General features: G+C 39.1%; 1 pseudogene across 1 annotated transcript; it reads left to right on the top strand.

Annotated features, from left to right (window-relative positions):
* Positions 1 to 14,485: 14,485 nt before the first annotated feature.
* Positions 14,486 to 16,017, top strand: LOC309968877 (large ribosomal subunit protein uL3m-like; annotated as a pseudogene). Its single transcript has 2 exons — positions 14,486 to 14,516; positions 15,157 to 16,017. The product of its transcript is annotated as a large ribosomal subunit protein uL3m-like (transcript).
* The last annotated feature ends 4,304 nt before the right edge of the window (positions 16,018 to 20,321 follow it).

Genomic DNA, 20,321 nt, shown 5'->3' with positions numbered 1-20,321 from the left:
TACTGGTTATTTAAATTTAATGGATGAAATTAATTGAACATTAAAATGTTAAGCAAAAAAGAACACTTAAAAGAATGAATGTTCTTGTAAAGCATTTTAACTTTACTTAATGTGACAAAAATGAATCGGCCAAATAGACAAGGAGGACTTTCTGCCAGACCCACATTGCTTTTCTCTTTCTCCTTTTCCTTCTTTACCCCCACAGATTTCAGCTCAGTGCATCAAGTGCTTGTTGAGGGCACTCTGTATTCCAGCCTCCATTAATCAAATACTGTGCACCTAGCACTGCATGTGACACAAAGCTCAAAATCAAAAGGTTGGAATTTGATGCCAAGGAAGTAAACACAGTTTGTTGAGTTATATATTTCTTTTGAAATGCCTTTCATTTCCCCATTGGTAGTCGCCATTCTCTTTTATGCACCAAAGTTATAACCCACTTCAAATAGCTGAGTACCTAAGACGGGACTAGGCACTGTAGGGTGTTTAAAAAAAAAACAAGGGTAAAAATGCTTGTTCCTGTCCACCAGGAATTTATATTCTACCAATTACACATAGTAGAATTAGAGAGTTTGACAGTAAAGTACTAAATTATGTGGAACAGACCTAGAAGAATATAAAATACGTAATGATGTCATATTGGTTTCCTATTGCTGCTGTAACACATGACCAAAGACTTGCTTAACACTACACAAATTTCTTACCTTACAGTTCTGGAGGTCAAATGTCCAAAATCAGTCTCTGTGGGCTAAAATCAAGGTGTCGGCAGGGCTAGTTACTTCTGGAGGCTCTGAGGAAGAATCCTCCGCCTTGCCTTGTTTAGCTTCTAAAGAGCAGCCGCATTACTTGGCTCACGGCCTCACATCACATTGCCTTTTCTCCCTCTACTACCATTGTTGCATCATCTCCTCTCCTATCCTGGCCTCTTTCTCATAGGACCCTTGTGATAACACTGAGCTCACCAGCATAACCCAGGATAATCGCCCCATCTCATAGTCCTTAATTTAACCACCTCAGCAAAGTTCCTTTTGCCATGTAAGGTAACATTCACAGATTCTGGGGAATTGAAAGTGGACACCTTTGCAGGGGGCATTATTCAACCAGCCACAGGTGTGCAGTTGTGTAGTGCATGATTGGGAAGTAACTAGAGAAATTTTAAAAACCTAATAGAGGAAATTAGCTGTACCTTGAAGGACAGGTCAATGTAATATGCAGACAAAAACTAGTAAAGGCTTCCAACAGGAAAAACAAAGACACCATAAGTAGCAAAAGTATACTTCAGACTCAAGGACCTCGAGGTGCTGTCTTTTGGGGAAGACAAGAATAACATAGATTAAATGGTTAGTAAAAGAACCTACTGGAGAAAACTGTTGTATAATCTTTTAGAGCAAAAGAACTTACAATGACAAAAGATAACACAAAATGTAGTCATATAGCTCTGGAGAAGTTAGTCCAAAGAAATGATAGTCAGAAAGAGCTAAATGCTGTATATATTCATAGCAAAAGGAAACTAAGTCCATTGGATTTCAAGAAACTTAAAATCCAAAAGAGGGAGAGCAGATCTTATGCAATAAATACACAAACCCTTTTATCCATTTTTCAGTTTTTTCTGTTTTCCTTAAATTTTCCTACATTATTTTTGCTAACAAAAGGGGAGTCGGTAGGTAGCAGATTCAAGTAAAGAAATAAACATGTTAATACATGAATATTTTCTATTCCTTCTGTTGATCAGGTGTCCTATATTTAGAATGTGCTAAGATTTGATTTAAAAAATCTATCCCAGTTTGACCTAATTCTCTCACAGGATTTGCTTGTCCCTTCCCCTCATCTCTCTCCATCCTTTTCCAAAAATAAAAGAAAGAATGGGGGTAGGGAGAGAAAAAGATTTGAGCAAGAAAGATGCAGGGACCAGGGGCTGCAGAGAAAAGGGATGGAAAAGGGGAAAATATACAGGAGAAAGATGTTACAGCCCATGACCTTATCCTTCTAGTGGATTAAAGTGTTGAAAATTTGAAAACATTCATATAGGGTGATGTGCTTGCAAAAGAATAAAAAGGAAAGAAGGGAACTGAAGGTAGAAAACGAAAGAAGTTGGGGTATTAAAAAAAAACAGTTTACCATTTGTCTGTGGTTAACCAACCCAAAAATGTGTCTCAGCAGTTTTAACCACTTTTCTTACATTTACATGAGAAATATTCTTTCACATTAGCAAAGTACTAAAATTCTTCCACCCTATGCAACTCTACTACATTTCCATCATTCCTTTCTTGCATTATCTAAAAAACATATCCTTCCATGGATTATTTCACCAACACATTCTCCTACCCTTGCCACCAAAAAGTTTGTAAAATATATGCAGTGGTCAAAAGCAACAGCTTTTGACATTTTAAAATAGACTTTTTTTTTCTTTTTTAGGTGTGTTAGTTTCTGATTTGTAACAAAGTGAATCAGCTATACATATACATATATAGAGAGAGACTTTTTTTAAGAGCAGTTTTAGGTTCACAGCAAAATTAAGAGGAAGGTACAAAGACACCTTGTACTGTCATGCATTATCAGGTCGTCCCCCACCAGAGTGCTACATTTGTTACAACTGATAAACCTACATTAATACATCATTATCCCCCAAAATTGATAGTTTACATTAGGGTTCACTCTTCATGTTGTATATTCTATGAAACTGGACGAGTATAATGACATGTATCCACCATCATAGTATCATGCAGAGTAGACTCACTGCCCTAAAAATCCTCTGTGCACTGCCCATTCATCTCTCCCTCTGCTCTAATCCCAGGCAATCACTGATCTTTTTACTCTATAGTTTTGCCTTTTCCAGAATGTCATGTATTTGGAATCATATAGTATGTAGCCTTTTCAGATTGCTTTCACTTAGCAATATGCATTTAAGGTTCCTCCATGTCTTTTCGTGGATGGATGGCTCATTTTGTTTTTGGCATAGAGTAATAATCCATTGTCTGGATGTACCACAGTTTATTTATTTTTTCACTACTGAAGAACATCATTGCTGCTTCCAAGTTTTGGCAATTATGACTAAAGCTGCCGTACACATCCAGGTGCAGGTTTTTGTGCATACATGTTTTCAATGCCTTCAGGTAAATACCAAGGAGCAGTCTCTGCATCCAGGGGGATATAGAGAGATCTGATGGGCTAGTGTGGGTCATATGTAACAGAAAGAGGCAAAGCCCCTTGATTGACAGTCCTGCTAGGAGTTACAGAAAGGCACAGGTGTAGTTCCTTAAAGGAAAATCAGAGTCATGTTACCAAACTGAGAAAGGAATTTGGCCCAGCCAAAGCAATAGATATCAACTATATCAGTTATGAGATTTTAGTCAAGTCACTTAATCTCTCTGTTTTCTTCCCCATAAGTAAAAGAGACAGGGAGATAATACCAGACCCATTACTTGACATATTTCTTGTGAGAATTAAACACTCAGTAAGACATATGAAAAGGATCTGTAAGCTGTGAAGCACTATTACAAATAATAGTGGTCCCTGAGTACGTATTACATGCCAGAAGAAACAGTATTATTTCTGTTATTAGTGCCTCGTTTATGTCAAATGACAAAACTAGAACAATTCAGTAATGAGTTTGATGTCTTTTATTTAAAGAAAAACAATCCATGGATTGAGGGAGTCAGAGCCTTTTGTACAGAGGGATTTAGAGCAAGAGTGAGTTTTATAGAACATTAGAAGAGGCAATGTTGCACAGCAAAGGAAACCATAAACAAAACGACAACCCACAAAATGGGAGAAAATATTTGCAAACGATGTGACCAACGAGGGCTTAATTTGCAATTGCAATTGACATAAACACACTACTATATATAAAATAGATAACTAATAAGGACCTACTGTATAGCACAGGGAAATCTACTCAATACTCTGTAATAGCCTATATGGGAAAAGAATCTAAAAAAGAGTGGATATATGTATATGTATAATTGATTCACTTTGCTGCACACCTGAAACTAATACAACATTGTAAATCAACTATACTCCAATAAAATTTTTTTAAAAAAAGATACATGCACCCCAATGTTCATAGTGGCCCTACTTACATTAGACAAGACATGGAGGCAACCTAAGTGTCCATCTACAGAGGAATGGATAAAGAAGATGTGGTACATATATACAATGGAATATTACTCAACCATAAAAAAGAATGAAATAATGCCATCTGCAGCAACATGGATGGACCTAGAGACTGTCATACTGAGTGAAGCAAGTCAGACAGAGAAAGACAAATATTATACGATATCACTTATATGTGAAATCTAAAAAACAGTACAAATGAAATTATTTACAAAACAGAAATAGACTCACAGACATAGGAAACAAACTTATGGTTACCCAAGGGGAAGGGGGAGGAGGGATAAACTGGGAGTATGGGATTAACAGATGTACAATACCATCTATAAAACAGATAAACAAGGATTTACTGTATAGTACAGGGAACTATATTTAATCTCTTGTAATAAACTATAATAGAAAAGAATCAAAAAAAAGAATATATATATATATATATATATATATAAAAAGCCAAATCACTTTGCTGTACACCTGAAACTAATACAATGTTGTAAATCAACTATACTTCAAAACAAAAAAATTTACAAATAAAAAAAATAAAGAAGAGGCAATGTGGAAACAGGGCATGATTGGCTAGAAAGTTGGGACTTCCTTGTAAGGCCAGCAGGTCCTATTTTCTAGGGTAAGGTAAGCTAGCTAAGGCTGAGTTGGAGGATCGCGAGCATTAGGATTCCTCGACAGGTGTTTCTGTAAGTGTAGGCTGACTTAGGTTTTGTTATGTGACATGGGCCAGGCCACTGCGGTGGCTTCCATTTTGTGGGTCCCCATATACAAATTAACTTTATCAGTTACATATATTCACCAACCTTAATTTGGTTTCTTAAATAGGTTTTAGGTTTCTGAAGGAACCCTTCAACTGTTATTTAGCTTCTTAAGTAGACTTCCATGGTGAGATAAGAGAGACTAAATGAATTAAGTGAGTATCAGAGGGTTCGGCAATTACGTTTTATTACAAACTCACTTCTTTTGTACAGGTCGATGTTATACAATAAGGTAGCTTTTTAGGGGTAAATCTCCACTGGCTAAGCTGGCAACTGAAGTTCCAGACTTGCCGAGTGAGATGATTGAGTCTTGAAGTATAGAGATCACTACCAACACCCACGGCTTTCTTTACCATCAATACCACTGTCAATATTCTGCTTCTATGGCGGGGGGGTGGGGGGGTGGGGCGGGGAACGAGGTGTCTTATTTTCTTCTTCTTTTTAGCATTATGATGTCTGACTCATGATGTTATTCATGAGTAAAGGAATATTCATAATATTGAGTGGTAATTATTTTAAATATCATCATTGCTTCTGGACTATTAGTAAAACTAGTGGTGAAAATTTTATTCATTGAAGAACTTTACATCTTAAAATTCTCTTTTAATATGCTTATATTGGTTCAAAAGACAATGATTCTTCCACTTTGGGGTTTTCACAAAATTCATTTATTATCTTAGTGTGTAGATATCAAAGTGGCCACCAACCATTACTGCTTTATTCTCTTTCTATGTGATGCAGAAAGTGGGATTATCAGCGACTATAGGCAGCATAAATTATTCCAGTGCTCAGCTTTCTTTTTAGGATAGATTTATTTAAATTAGCTAGGATATATTAATCTTGCTTAATTCAAAATTGCTAAAAGTAGTACATACATTAGCTTTCCAAAATAATCCTTATTTGTTACTATAAATGTTCAAGATCTTCAAAGTATTTCTGTTGCTAAACAAGAATAATTTCCAAAGATCCTTCAGACCAGATGGTGAAATGATATATAAAAATTCAATTTCTTGTAATGTGAGGGCAATAATACAGAAAGTTCAGAGTCTCCAATTCCTTTTTCAATTTAAAAATTCCAGTGGATCAACTTATTTTTTAAATTATTGCTCTAGTCTTTGGGCTTCCTGTAAATTTCTTGTCAACATCTTTTGAATTACCTTATGAAAGTGCTGTCTTTACAATTAATTATTTACTTATCTTCATCCAAAGTAATTTTTCTAAACTGCTCACTTAATTTACTAATGAAAGAGCACATTTAAAAGCATTAATTTTTATTAACAGCTAAAGATTTCAAAATGTCATTTTTCCTTTTAAGATTTCATAAAAGTCTTTATTATGTGTTTCCAGGAGAAAAATACACTCATTTAATTTACTTAGAGATAAATATAATCCCTCTATATTTCATCATTAACCTAGTACAACTAATTCCTTAATGTCAGTGACTATGCAGGACTTTTCCAGCCCTGGTGGCCCTCAGACCCACTCCTCACCTTTCCCTGTTCTGCTCTGTATTGCAGGTGCCCATGTTCTCTGGCCCCTGTGTCAGCTGGCTTCCAGATGGGTTTGGCGAACGGGGGGTACTGATGGAGACTGGAGGCTGGGATACTGAGAGATTGGAAGGAGAGAGGAAAGAAGAAATCAGGGTCTTTGTCCCTCCTTCCTCTCTGCCTCAGGAGACAACTGAAACAGCAACTGGCTCTCCTGTCTGGTCCTAGCTCCCCACTGGGGAGTCCTGCCAGGATTGCAGCTTTGTCGGGTATGCCAGTCACAGTCCAATCAGGAGAGAAAACACCAAGTAATGTGAATGGAGAAGGTTTAATATAAAGAATTATTCACTATAATAGACACTGGAGTAATGCAGGACTGGCCAGTAGGAAATGAAGAGAAATCTAAAGAACACAATAATAGCAAATATAAGGAGGAGTTACAACTCTGGGGCTCAGAGAGAGCAAGTATGATCCGCGCCCGGCTCACCAAGACTAAGATCCGGATCTTGCTGGAGACAGAATAGCTATGGCTCACTGGATGGTGGAGAAGCTTGCTATGGTATCACACCAGCAGAACTTGCTGAGATACTGAGGGAGGCCAGCTACAGGGAGATGCCCCACCTCGTAACTGCAAAGCCATTCTAGGGGATGCTAGAAGAAACTACCCACAGGGAGGTACTGTGTGCTACTGGCACACAGTAGCAGATAGTGCAGAAACCGCGTGCACTGCAGGAGCCGGGAGCTGTAGAAGCAGCATATACTTCAGGAGCACCAGTGAGAGCAGCACATGGGAATCAAGAAGAGAGAGGAAAAAAACCCTCCTCCTGCAATGTCTCTCCAGCACCTCCTACTGACAAAGCTTAATATCATGCCAATTGACAAAGGAGAAACACTCGGAGGGAGAAATATTTACAAGGCCTGTATTACTTTGCTACAGCTGCATAACGTATTACAAACTCAGTAATTTAAACAGCACAGATGTATTATCTCACAGCTTCTGTGGGCTAGGGGTCTGGCACATTTTGTCTAGGTTCTCTGCTCAGGGTCTCATAAGGCTGAAATCAAAGTGTCAGCTGGCTGCATCCTCATCTCGAGGCTCAAGGAGGAAGTGATCATTTAGGTTGTTTCAATAATTCAGTCCCTTGCAGGTGTAGGACTTGAAGTCCTTATTTTTTTGTTGGCTGTCGACTGAGGACCACTCTCAACAAATAGCGTCTGCGCTTGCCATGTCACCCCCTCAACAGGCTCTCTTAAACAATGGTTTTTTTCTTCCAGTTTTACTGAGATATAATTGACATACAACACTGTATAAATTTCAGATGTATGGCATGAGTTGACTTACGTGCATCATGAAATGATTATCACAATAAGTTTAGTGAACACCATCATCTCACATAGATACAACATTAAATAAATAGAAAAAAAATTTTTTCCTTCTGAGAACCCCTAGGATTTGCTCTCTTAACAACTTTCATACATAACATACAGCAGTTAATTATATTCATCACATTGTAACTTACATCCCTAGTACTTATTTATCTTATAACTGGAAGTCTGTACCTTTTGACTCCCTTCCTCCAATTTCTCCCACCCCCACCTCTGGTAACCCCAAAGCTGATCTCTTTTGCTTTGAGTTTGCTTTTTGTTTTTGAAGTATAATTGACCAACAATACTGTATTAGTTCCTGTTACACAACATAGTGATTTGATATTACTATACATTTCAAAATTATCATGATAAGTCTAGTTACCATGTGTCATCATACAAAGATATTACATAGTTATTGACTATATTCCACACACTATACATCTCATACCGTGACTCATTTATTTTGATCTAAAAGTTTGTACCTCTTAGTTCCCCTCACCTATTTCTATCCTGCACCCACCCCCTCCCCTCTGGCAACCACCCTTTTGTTCTCTGTGTCTATAACTCTGTTGCTGTTTTTCATTTCCAATATAGAAATCCTTAATTACTGTCAACCTCTTTTGAATAGCTTTTAGGGATGAAAAACTCATTACTTCACTAAGTGGCCTGTTACTTTTGAGGATTTATAATTGTTAAGAGATTCTTCACTGTGATGAACTAAAATCTGTTTTGTAATTAATTGAGGTATAGTTGATTTAAAATATTATATCAGTTTCAGGTGTGCAACATAGTAACTCAAGCTTTTTATAGATTATACTCCATTTAAAATTATTATGGGGAGGGGGAAGGGTAAGCTGTGACAAAGCGAGAGAGAGGCATAGACATATATACACTACCAAACCTAAGGTAGATAGCTAGTAGGAAGCAGCCGCATAGCACAGGGAGGTCAGCTCAGTGCTTTGTGATCACCTGGAGGGGTGGGATAGGGAGGGTAGGAGGGAGGGAGACGCAAGAGGGAAGAGATATGGGAACATATGTATATATATAACTGATTCATTTTGTTGTAAAGTAGAAACTAACACACCATTGTAAAGCAATTATACTCCAATCAAGATGTTAAAAAAATTATAAGATATTGGCTGTATTCTCTGTGCTGTACAATATATCCTTGTAGCTTTTTTTTAGTATTTATTTATTTATTTATTTATTTTATTTTTGGCTGTGTTGGGTCTTAGTTGCGTCATGCGGGATCTTTGTTGTGGCGTGTGGGCTTCTCTCTAGTTGTGGTGTGCGGGTTTTCTCTCTCTAGTTGTGGCACGCAGGCTCCAGAGCATGTGGGCTCTGTAGTTTGCGGCACGCGGGCTCTATAGTTGAGGCGCACGGGCTTAGATGCCCTGCAGCATGTGGGATCTTAGTTCCCCGACCAGGGATCGAACCCATGTCCCCTGCATTAGAAGGCAGATTGTTTACCACTGGACCACCAGGGAAGTCCCAGCTTATTTATTTTATACATAGTAGGTTGTACCTCTTAATCCCCTATCCCAATCTTGTCCCTCTCCCCTTCCCTCTCCCCATTTGTAACCACTAGTTTGTTCCCATGTGATATCTTGCATCTCCAGGTCATCCAGGCCCCTTTGTACTATATTATATCAGAGGATGGAAGGTTAACATAGCCCTAGGACAGGAACATAAATGTATATTGCTGTGTCCGTGTGCAAACTGCTTCTTATTCTCCTTACTAGGACAGAAAAAAATGAATTCATCACATCAACAGTCTGTACCTGAGATCATATTAATCTTCTCTGGCAAGGATACAGCTAATGAAGCAGACTATACCCTTTGGGCTTTGGATCTGAAAACTGACTCACATACAGAAACTCGGCACGGAATCACGACTTTCTATTTGCGTGGCGGCCCTCTGCCTCCTGATCATCCATTCTTGATTTCTTTCTATTTTTACAGATTGGGCAATACCCAAAACTCTTTATTGGTTGTCCATTCATCTTGACCCTAGACACACGATCTCTTAACCTCTATAGCTCTCTGTGTCAGACTCCTCTAAGGGCCACTCTACCCTTTCTGCTTATCATTATAATTGCATCTACTTTGCTTCTGTTGGGTTTGGTGCTACCACTCGGCCTATGTTACTTTAGGATCCTACCATCCCCATGGCTATCACTTCGGAAGCCCTGACCTAGTTAACACTGAGATAGTTACCATTAAGTTTCTCAGTGATTCTTGTGCCCCATTTACCAGCACATTCCTTACCACTTTAGCCAACGGAATATCATCTGGATTCTTTTTCAGAACATAGGCAGCAGCAAGGTTTTTCAGACTCATATCTACTCTAGAATGCACGTATGTCTGAGCCTTTTAATCTCTTACTGTCTTCCAAAGCAGTGTGAATTTTCTATTTCACTTTCTCAAATCTTCCTCAAAAACCATCCTTGCAGCAAGTTGACACTATTTTCCAAGGTGTTAAAGCCTGTGTTATAGAAGGATGCTCCCATATTCATAAATTCTTCTTTATCCAATGTTATACCTTATCTCACCCCCATTAAACCAGCATCCTTAGAATCCAGTCTCATATATACTCACTCAGCTCCTGCCAATACATGTTGGCTACATCCGGTAGCTCCTTTAGCATATGGTCCATTTCCTCCCTTAGAAGCTAAGGGAAGTGCTAGGTTATATTGTTACTTGACCCTACTAATCAGTCTGGTAGCCAGGATGGGAGATGGGGGTTGACTATGGGGAGTGGGTGCATATTATCTTACAAGGGAAGGGCTTCTACACCATCTTCAAGTACAGGAGGATCACTGGCCTTTAAAAGGAAGAAAAGGCCTACTTGTTCAGGCCCAGAGGGTCCAGGGAAATCTGAGGATTAAAGATTTTTAACTTCATCAACCCAGGTGAGATATCCCCATCTCAAGTTTCAGGGTTCCACTCCTACTCATTCAAGACCATTATTTGTCGTGGCTCAGAATTCATTCTTCGATGGAGTTTTGCTGCTATTAAAAAGTCCTGGGCTTCCCTGGTGGCGCAGTGGTTGAGAGTCCGCCTGCTGATGCAGGGGACGTGGGTTCGTGTCCCGGTCCAGGAGGATCCCACATGCCGCGGAGCGGCTGGGCCTGTGAGCCATGGCTGCTGAGCCTGCGCGTCCGGAGCCTGTGCTCCGCAACGGGAGAGGCCACAGCAGTGAGAGGCCCGCGTACCACAAAAAAAAAAAAAAAAGATGTGGCCTATGTTTCCTCCTCACCCTCTCCTCACTCTGCACTTTCTTCCTTGTCTATTTCACTTCGTCCCTTAGAGATGGATGACACCCAGATCTATATCTCCAGTTCTCACCTCACTTCTGAGCTCCTCATTTCTGAGTTTCAGAATCTAATTTCCTGCTACCTACTGGACATCCCTTCCATTCCCACCTCAAATTCAACACATCCAAAACTAAATTCCTTAATATAACATTCACAGGCCATCATAATCTGGTTCCTATCTAATTGGGCTATTCCTCCTCTGCATTCACCGACATTCTGCCTTTTCTGCTGGTTATTTTCTATATACGTGTGCATTTTTTGTCTTTTTGCCTTTACACATAGTATTCCTTCTGCATGAGATGCCCTATTTATCCTCTTCCATTTATCAGAATTCAACTCACTGTCCAAATCCCAGGTTGCATGTCACATTATTTAAGAAGTCCTTCCTAATACTGCAACCAGAATTAATCTCTTCTACCAGGTTTTATTTATATCTCCAATCAGACAGTTACCATAGTCTACCCTTTATTATAGTTAATGAGATTTTATTTGTCTCTCTCACTAGGTTGTTAACTTTCTCAAGACTTGCACTGTCGGGCTTCCCTGGTGGCACAGTGGTTAAGAATCCGCCTGCCAATGCAGGGGACACAGGTTCGAGCACTGGTCCGGGAAGATCCCACATGCCGTGGAGCAACTAAGCCCGTGTGCTACAACTACTGAGCCTGCGAGCCACAACTACTGAGCCCACGTGCCACAACTACTGAAGCCTGAGCGCCTAGAGCCCATGGTCCACAAGAAGAGAAGCCACCATGATGAGAAGCCCGCACACCGCAATGAAGAGTAGCTCCCGCTCGCCGCAACTAGAGAAAGCCCGTGCGCAGCAACAAAGACCCAATACAGCCAAAAATAAATAAAAAATTAAAAAATAAAAAAAGCTTTCGTTTCACTCACAGGAGTATGCTAGCAGACTGGGGAAAAGGGAAAAGAAAAAAGTAGGCATGACTGCAACAAGATAGCTACTGAGTGGGAAAGAAGAGAGAATCAGTGTACCCTCCTCCTCAGCCAGCATTAATACTAGATGCCTTCTGCTGGCTGGGGTCCAGTTCTCTCTCAGTAAGATGGCCTTTCCCCCTTCAGCAAGGACTCCTTTAAAGTCACTTGGGCCTTGCAATGGGATTCACACGGACATAAGAAACAACTCAGGATTGTCACAGTCAATAATGATTCCAAGTAACTAGATATTTCATCTACTAAGAGTTATCTCTCTTTAAATACTATTTGCCCCAAATCTTCTAGAGTAGCAGTGTTTTTCCTTCTACCTGTGGGCAGTCCTGGTCTTTTGAATAGGCAGTGGTTTTCATTCCCATCCCTACTCCACCCCAAATCACACATACCTTAGCTTTTTTTATTATTATTATTGTTTCATTCCTTTGGTTCATAAAGATTTCTTCATAAAATGAAAATATCCCCGAGAGGTATTCAGGTTCCATCAATTAACATTTTAGTTACCCATTAAGCCAGTATGTGAAAGCCAAATTTTAAAGGAAATGAGGTGTGGTGGTCAGTTCTATATGCCAACTTGGCTAGACATAGTCCCCAGTTGTTTAATCAAACACTAATTTAGGTGTTACAGTGAAGGTGTTTTATAGATGTGAATTAAATCCATAATCAGTTGACTTTAAGGAAGATTCTTTATGGAAGATAATCTGGTGGGCCTGATTCAATCAGTTAAAAGGTTTTAAGAGCAGAAATGAGGTTTCTCTGAAGAAGAAACTCCTCTGCGGATAACAGCTTCAGCTGATGCCCAAGAGTCCCAGTCTACCCTTCCTGATGGCCTACCCTACCAGTGTGCCTTGCCAGCCACCACAATCATGTAAGCCAATTCCAGGCAGTAAATTTCGAAATGTATCTCCTACTGGTTGTTTCTCTGGTTGAACCCTGACTGAGGATTGGGGGCTGGGCAAGAAGAGGGGAGAGGCCTTCACAGAGGAGTAAAGGAGGAGGAGCAGGCAGCAAAGGGAATGCTGACAGGGGAGTTCATTCGACAATTCTGCCCAAGGAAGGATTTGCTTGAGAAAATAAAAGAAAGGACAGAACACTCTCAGAGGACACTGAGAGTTCAAAGCAAAGAAAGGTAAAAAAGGTGGGGAGACACACCCCAAACTCACTCTTCTTCAGCAGCTTTAGTTATTGGCAGCAGTGGGGTAGAGAGGGAATACTGACTTTCTAATGGAACCTAGTATCTGCAGATTGCATGAAAGCTCTTCCTCAGAACAGCACAAGCTTACTTTAGCTTCTTTGTACATTTCTATACTTTCATGTAACCAGAGAGGCAAAGGCATACCTTTGCAACTAATGCTTCCAGACTCATCTGCAAAATCAAATGCACCTGAAAAAAAAAAGAGCAGAGAGGAAATTGGTTTCCTTCTATATCTAGAGGGTTTCCCCAAATATCATGAATAATTCTGGCAAATTTTCCAGAAACTAGTACGTATTCTAAACTAAGTATGTATTTGAATAACTCAAGAGCAAGAATATAATGTAAGTTGGAAAAAATAAAATGCTTGGATAAATACACACTTAAATAAGCGTGTCAGTAAATAAGTCAGTAAAAAGATGCCAATATACACGAGCATTGAAAGGAAGAAAAAAATGGTGCAGCCTTCAAGGGACTCTAAGAAGAAAACTACATGGGCATGATAAAAAACCAGGAATAAGAGAAAAGTTAGAGATCCAAAACTAGACAGAGTTAAAACTGTACCAAAAATTAAAGGAATCGGCAACTGGATGTTGCTACCAAGAATGGTTAGTAAACCTTTTAGAAAAGACAAACTGATATTTATTGAGCACTTAGTATACGACAGGCACTGTGTTACATGGTTAATCTCATTTAGGCTCCACCAGAACCCTAGAAGGAATATAACAGTAATATTGCCTTTATTTTACAAATGGAGTAACTAAAGCTCACAGAGGTTAGCAGCTTGCCCATGGTCACCCCGGTAAATACGTGATTGTACATGCCATGGTGAAAAGAAGTAAGTCTGTCTCTTTTATCTTTGGGTTTCCAATGTCTAAGCACATATTGATTATATAAATTATTACAATGATCATATAAATTGTAGTGAATGGTGGAAGCCTTGACTGTCTGACGTTAGAGAACACACTATCTCTATTCTACACTAACAGCCCTATTTTCTTAGTTATCACTTTTTCTTTTTTTTTTTTTTTTTTGGCTGCTTTGGGTCTTTTTTGCTGTGTGTGGGCTTTCTCTAGTTGCGGTGAGCAGGGCCTACTCTTCGTTGCGGTGCACGGGCTTCTTTACCTTACTTAGTTAGACTGAGTAAGGTAAAAAGAAAAGATTCGAATAAATGAAATCATAAATGGAAGAAAAGACATACAACTGATGCCATGGAAATTAAAAGGATCATAAAAGACTACTATGAACAATTATACACCAACTGGATAAACTAGAAGAAGTTAGAACTCTGGCACACTGTTGGTAGGAATGCACAATTGTACAACTGCTATAGAAAACGGTATGAAGGTTCCTCAAAAAATTCGAAACAGAACTACCATATGATCCAGCACTCCCACTTCTGGGTATTTATCTAAGAGAATTGAAATCAGGATCTCAAAGATACTAGCACTTCTATGTTCATTGCAGCACTATTCGCAGTAGCAAAGATGTGGAAACAAATGTCCAATGACAGATAAATGGATAAATAAAATGTGATATACACATTCAACAGAATACTGTTCCACCTTTAAAAAAGAAAGAAATTCTACAATATGCAATAAGATACATGAATCTTGAGGACATTATGCTAAGTGAAATAAGCGGGTCATAGAAGGGCAAATACTGCATGATTCCACTGATATCAGGTATCTAAAATAGTCAAATTCATATAATAGAAGAGTGGAGTGGTGAGGGGTTGGGGGTGAGGGAAATGGGGAGTTACAACAGGCAGAAAGTTTCCGTTAAGCAAGAGGAGTAAGTTCTAATTCACAGATTGTTGGATGAATGGCTCCCAGATATCTGACTCACAGCAGGGAAGCCCTGAAAACAGAGTGGTAGGGCGCCCGGAAGTGTCTCAGGAGGACCCCTTCCCAGCCACAGAATGCCTGGTTGGAGGCTGCTGACACAAACCAATGCCCAGGTACTGGCCTGAGGCACAGGCAGCCTGGTTGCTGCTCGGGGCTTGGGGAAGAGAAGAAACATCTGGCTTCTGCTTAGAAGTCTCCACAGCAAGAGCTGTACTTGCTAGGACAAGCACCTTTGCAAAGAAAATGCCCCATTTGTTAAGCAGTTGATCTCTGATAAAAATAAAGCCCAATTAGTAAGTAAACTGCGTCCTCTGAAAGATGAACCATGGCCTTTATATCCTTGGGAACCAGGTTTCTCTAAAGTTGGCCTTATCACACTGAAGCTGGGCATGATGCCTTTATGGACCAAGGACGGTCAAAAGCATATGGTCACATTACTTAAGATACAGGACTATCACATCCTAAAATATACTCCAAAGGAAAACCAGAATGGGAAAATGGCAGCCCTAACTGTAGGAGGAAAAACTGTAACACATGTCTATAGCTCTGCATCTCTATTGGAAATTTACTGAGAACTTGGATTGCTGCCAGTATGGAAAGTTAAAACCTTTCATGTAACAGACAACGCTGTCATTAAACCAGGCACTCCTCCTTACGCTGCTCATTTTCTCCCAGACAGTATATGAATGTCACAATAAAAATGATATTGGTAAAGGTTTTCAAGGCGTCATGACAACATGGGGATTTAAAGGCCAGCCTCCTACTCATGGTCAAACAAAAATCCACAGGAGACTTAGAACAATTTCAACCCGTGATGTTGCCAGAGTCTGGCCTGGAACTAAAATGCCTGGACAAATGGGAAGCACAGATAGCACAGCATATGGACTGCAAGTGTGGATACAAAGCCCAAATAAGCTATGTAAATGGCTCTGTACTTGGACATAAAAATTGCTCAGAGATTCTAAACTGCCTGCATATAAGGATTCCTATTAAAATTTATTATTCCCTATATATTTTCCTAATGGAGAAGAAGAGGAACAACCAGACCATTTATATGATAAAAACATATAACAACACAGTATGTAACCCTATTACATACAGCCTAACCTCACTGAACATGACAGAACCTCACATGTTCTTTGAGTTTTGATGAGCCAGAACAATAAGATAGCCAGGATTTATATTCTCTTTTCTCAACCACAGCAATACCATACTTGTTATCTTTGTCAAAGGCATAAATATATCACTGGTTCTCCAACTGAATTTTGTTAGAAAAATTACTACTTAAACAAATTACTACTTAAAAAATTACTGCTTCAACAAAAATTACTACTTAAGTAGACAGGATATGCCAAATTTAGATGGATTGGCAGTTTGCATATTAGCAAAATCTTTGTAATTTGAAGGATTTATTCTCTTTTACTGCATAATTCCCAAGTTGTCTTAAAGTGTTCATAAATATAACCTCTTTTAATTAAAAGGAAAATGAGGGAGTAGCCAGGATGGTAGAGTAGGAAAACCCTGAGCCAGCCCCCTCTCATGGGCACACCGCAATTACAACTACTTACAGAGAAACTATTGATGAGAAAGACCTGAAGACTAGCAGAAATAATCTCCTACAACTAAAGATATAAAGAAGGAACCACAATGAGAGGGTAGGAGGGGCAGAGACGTGGTGTAGCCAGGACTCATACCCCGGGGGCGGGTGACCCACAAATAATTACAATTGCAGAGGCTCTCCCCAAGGAAAACGAGGTCTGAGTCCCACATCAGGCTCCCCAGCCCAGGGGTTCTACACCAGGAAGATGAGTCGCCAAAACGTTTTGACTTTGAAGGGCAGTGGGGCTTACTTTCTGGAGACCCAGAGGGCTGTGGGAAAGAGAGTCCACGCTTAACAGGCAGAGACAGAATCTCACACACACTGGGTCTCAGGACAGAAGCGGTAATTTAAAAGGAGCCTGGGTCAGACCCACCTACTGATCTGGGAGAGCCTCCTGGAGAAGCAGGAGGGAACTGGAGCTCACCCTGGGGACACAGACACTGGCAGCGTCCATTTTGGAGAAATCTACCAAAAGGACATTGGTGCTAGCAAGTGCCACTTTGGAGTCCTCCCTCTAGCTTGTTAGCACCAGGACTGGACCCACCCACCAGCCTGTTGGCACCAGTACTGGGATGCCTCAGGCCAAGCAGCTAGCCAGGCAGGGATTCAGCCCCAACCATGCAGTGGAATACTACTCAGCCATAAAAAAGAATGAAATCTTGCCATTTGCAACAATGTGGATGGACCTAGAGGGTATTATGCTAAGTGAAATAAGTCAGACAGGAGAAAGACAAATACTGTATGATTTCACTTATATGTGGAATCTAAAAAATAAAACAAATGAACAAACATGGTAAAACAGAAACAGAGTTATAGATACAGAGAACAAAAGGGTGGTTGCCAGAGGGGAGGGGGTGGGTGGAGGATAGAAATAGGTGAGGAAGATTAAGAGGTACAAACTCCTAGATGCAAAATAAATGAATCACGGTATGAAATGTACAGTGTGGGGAATACATTCAATAATTATGTAATATCTTTGTATGGTGACAGATGGTAACTAGACTTATTGTAGTGATAATTTTGAAATGTACAGCAATATACAATCACTACGTTGTGTAACAGGACCTAACATAATGCTGTAGGTCAATTATACTTCAAAAACAAACTCATGAAAAAAGAGATCAGATTTGTGGTTCCCAGAGGTGGGGGTGGGAGGAGGGGGAACTGGATGAAGGCAGTCAAAAGGTACAAACTTCCAGTTACAAGATAAATAAGTACTAGGGATGAAATGTACAACATGATAAATAAAATGAACACTGCTATATGTTATATATGAAAGTTGTTAAGACAGTAAATCCTAAGAGTTCTCATCACAAGGAAAAACTTACTTTTCTATTTCTTTAAACTATATGAGATGATGAATGTTCACTAAACTTATTGTGGTAATCATTTCATGATGTGAATCAAATCATTATGCTGTATACCTTAAATTTATACAATGTTGTATGTCAATTTTATCTCAATAAAACTGGAAGGAAAAAATAAAATTTAAAAGATGAATAAGTTCTAGAGATAGGCTATACAACTATCATACCTATAGTCAACAATAATATATTGAATACTTAAAAATTTGTTAAGAGGGTAAATCTCATGTTAAGTGCTCTTTCCACAATATAATAAAATACAAAAATAACTGAATTGCCAAAGGATTCTAACAAGTATTGGGGTTACTCAAGACCCCCAAGTCCAGAACTCCAAAGTGTGAGACAGATACCTTGCCACGATCATCAGATACTAGACTTGGAGATTTAAATCCCACACACTCTTGGTGATATTTGCTCAAAACTGAGCAGAGGAACGAAATACAACTATATAAAAAGAAACACGAAATCAGACTTTTGGTCACCTCTGTGGTGACAGTAAGGCACGACAGTGTAGTGATTCAATTCACAAACTTCCCTTTGGGAACAATACTAAGGAGCAGAGAACCAGTGAATTTCCTCCCTACAGGTCAGTGTAATATCCTCACCCTCATACCTAACACAGTACTGTGACGCTTGGCTCTTCCAGAGCAAAAAAGAAAAGGGACACACTCAGAATCACTTTAGCTTTGAACCTGCAGAACGTTCCATACATTCATATTCAATGCATGCTCCTTGAAAAAACAAACAGTATAACAACATTGTAAATCAACTATACTCCAATATAAAATAAAAAAAATTTTAAAACAGTATATAAAAGTGTAGAATATTTAAAAAGTCTTTTCTCTCCTCCCCACTTTGCCATGTATCCCCATACTTTGCTATCACTTTGATATATATCCTCCCAGCTTGGTGTGCAGGTACACTCACATGCATATGCACACACACAATATTCGAAATAAACGATATTATCCTAACCACACCATTCTGCAGTTTGTTTTTCTTACTTAAAATTTGTATAGATGGACCTTGGTTTTTCTACTGGCTGCCTAGTATTACGTATGACTAAACAATCTCTCACTGATGGGATACTTTTTATTTTATTTCATTTCTTTTTCCTATTTTTAAAATTTTTATTTAAAAGTAATACTCACCTTTAAGTCTTTAATCCATTTGGAGTTTATTTTTGTGTATGGTGTTAGGGAGTGTTCTAATTTCATTCTTTTACATGTAGCTGTCCAGTTTTCCCAGCACCACTTACTGAAGAGGCTGTCTTTTCTCCATTGTATGTTCTTGCCTCCTTTGTCGTAAATTAGGCGCCTATATGTGCGTGGGTTTATCTCTGGGCATTCTATCCTGTACCATTGATCTATATTTCTGTTTTTGTGCCAGTACCATACTGTATTGATTACTGTAGCTTTGTGGTATAGTTTGAAGTTGGGGAGCCTGATTCCTCCAGCTCTATTTTTCTTTCTCAAGATTGCTTTGGGTATTCAGGGTCTTTTGTGTTTCCATACGAATTGTAAAATTTTTTGTTCTAATTCTGTGAAGAATGCCATTGGTAGTTTGATAGGGATTGCACTGAATCTGTAGATTGCTTTGGGTAGTATAGTCACTTTCACAATATTGATTCTTCCAATCCAACAGGGAGGAGATATGGGGACATATGTATGCATATGGCTGATTCACTTTGTTGTACAACAGAAACTACACACAGTATTGTGAAGCAATTATACTCCAATAAAGATCTATTTAAAAAAAAAAGTAGTACTCGCACATGTTCTAAAAACTCAGACTGTACAGAAGTGCCTAAAATGAGAAACAAAAACCTCCCACCACCCATCCCCACCAACCCCACTGCTCCCACGCCCATTACTCAGAGGTTTTATTAGTAGTTTCTGTCTTAAGTTCTACTGTTGATTACCACTGAAACTGTATGTAATAGATTTATACCTCTTTTTCTTGATTTATCAACTATATATATTATCTATTGACTCCTCCTGATGAAAAATTAGGAAAAAATAGTACATTCACCACATGGATGAAAATGAAATATGGCATTTGGCTACTGGAACAATCTCAGCCTGCTACTGATAATGAGTCATCTTCTATGGTACTATAACTTGGTTGCTACAAATAATATTTTAATTATAGAAATATAGTGGTTTAGTAATAGATTGGATTTAGATACAGAAAAGCTCCCCCAGGAGACAGAATACTTCACTTCACATCATGGTCCTGCTGCCAATTAACTCTATGACTGTAAACACATTACTTAACCTCATGGTGCCCTAACTTCTTATCTCTTTAAATAGGAATAACTATCTCACAGATCT

The sequence above is a fragment of the Leucopleurus acutus genome, assembly GCF_964270905.1.
Source record: "Leucopleurus acutus genome assembly, chromosome: 1".
In the NCBI taxonomy this organism is placed as follows: Eukaryota; Metazoa; Chordata; class Mammalia; order Artiodactyla; family Delphinidae; genus Leucopleurus; species Leucopleurus acutus.
This window is presented reverse-complemented; position numbering and strand designations above follow the sequence as displayed.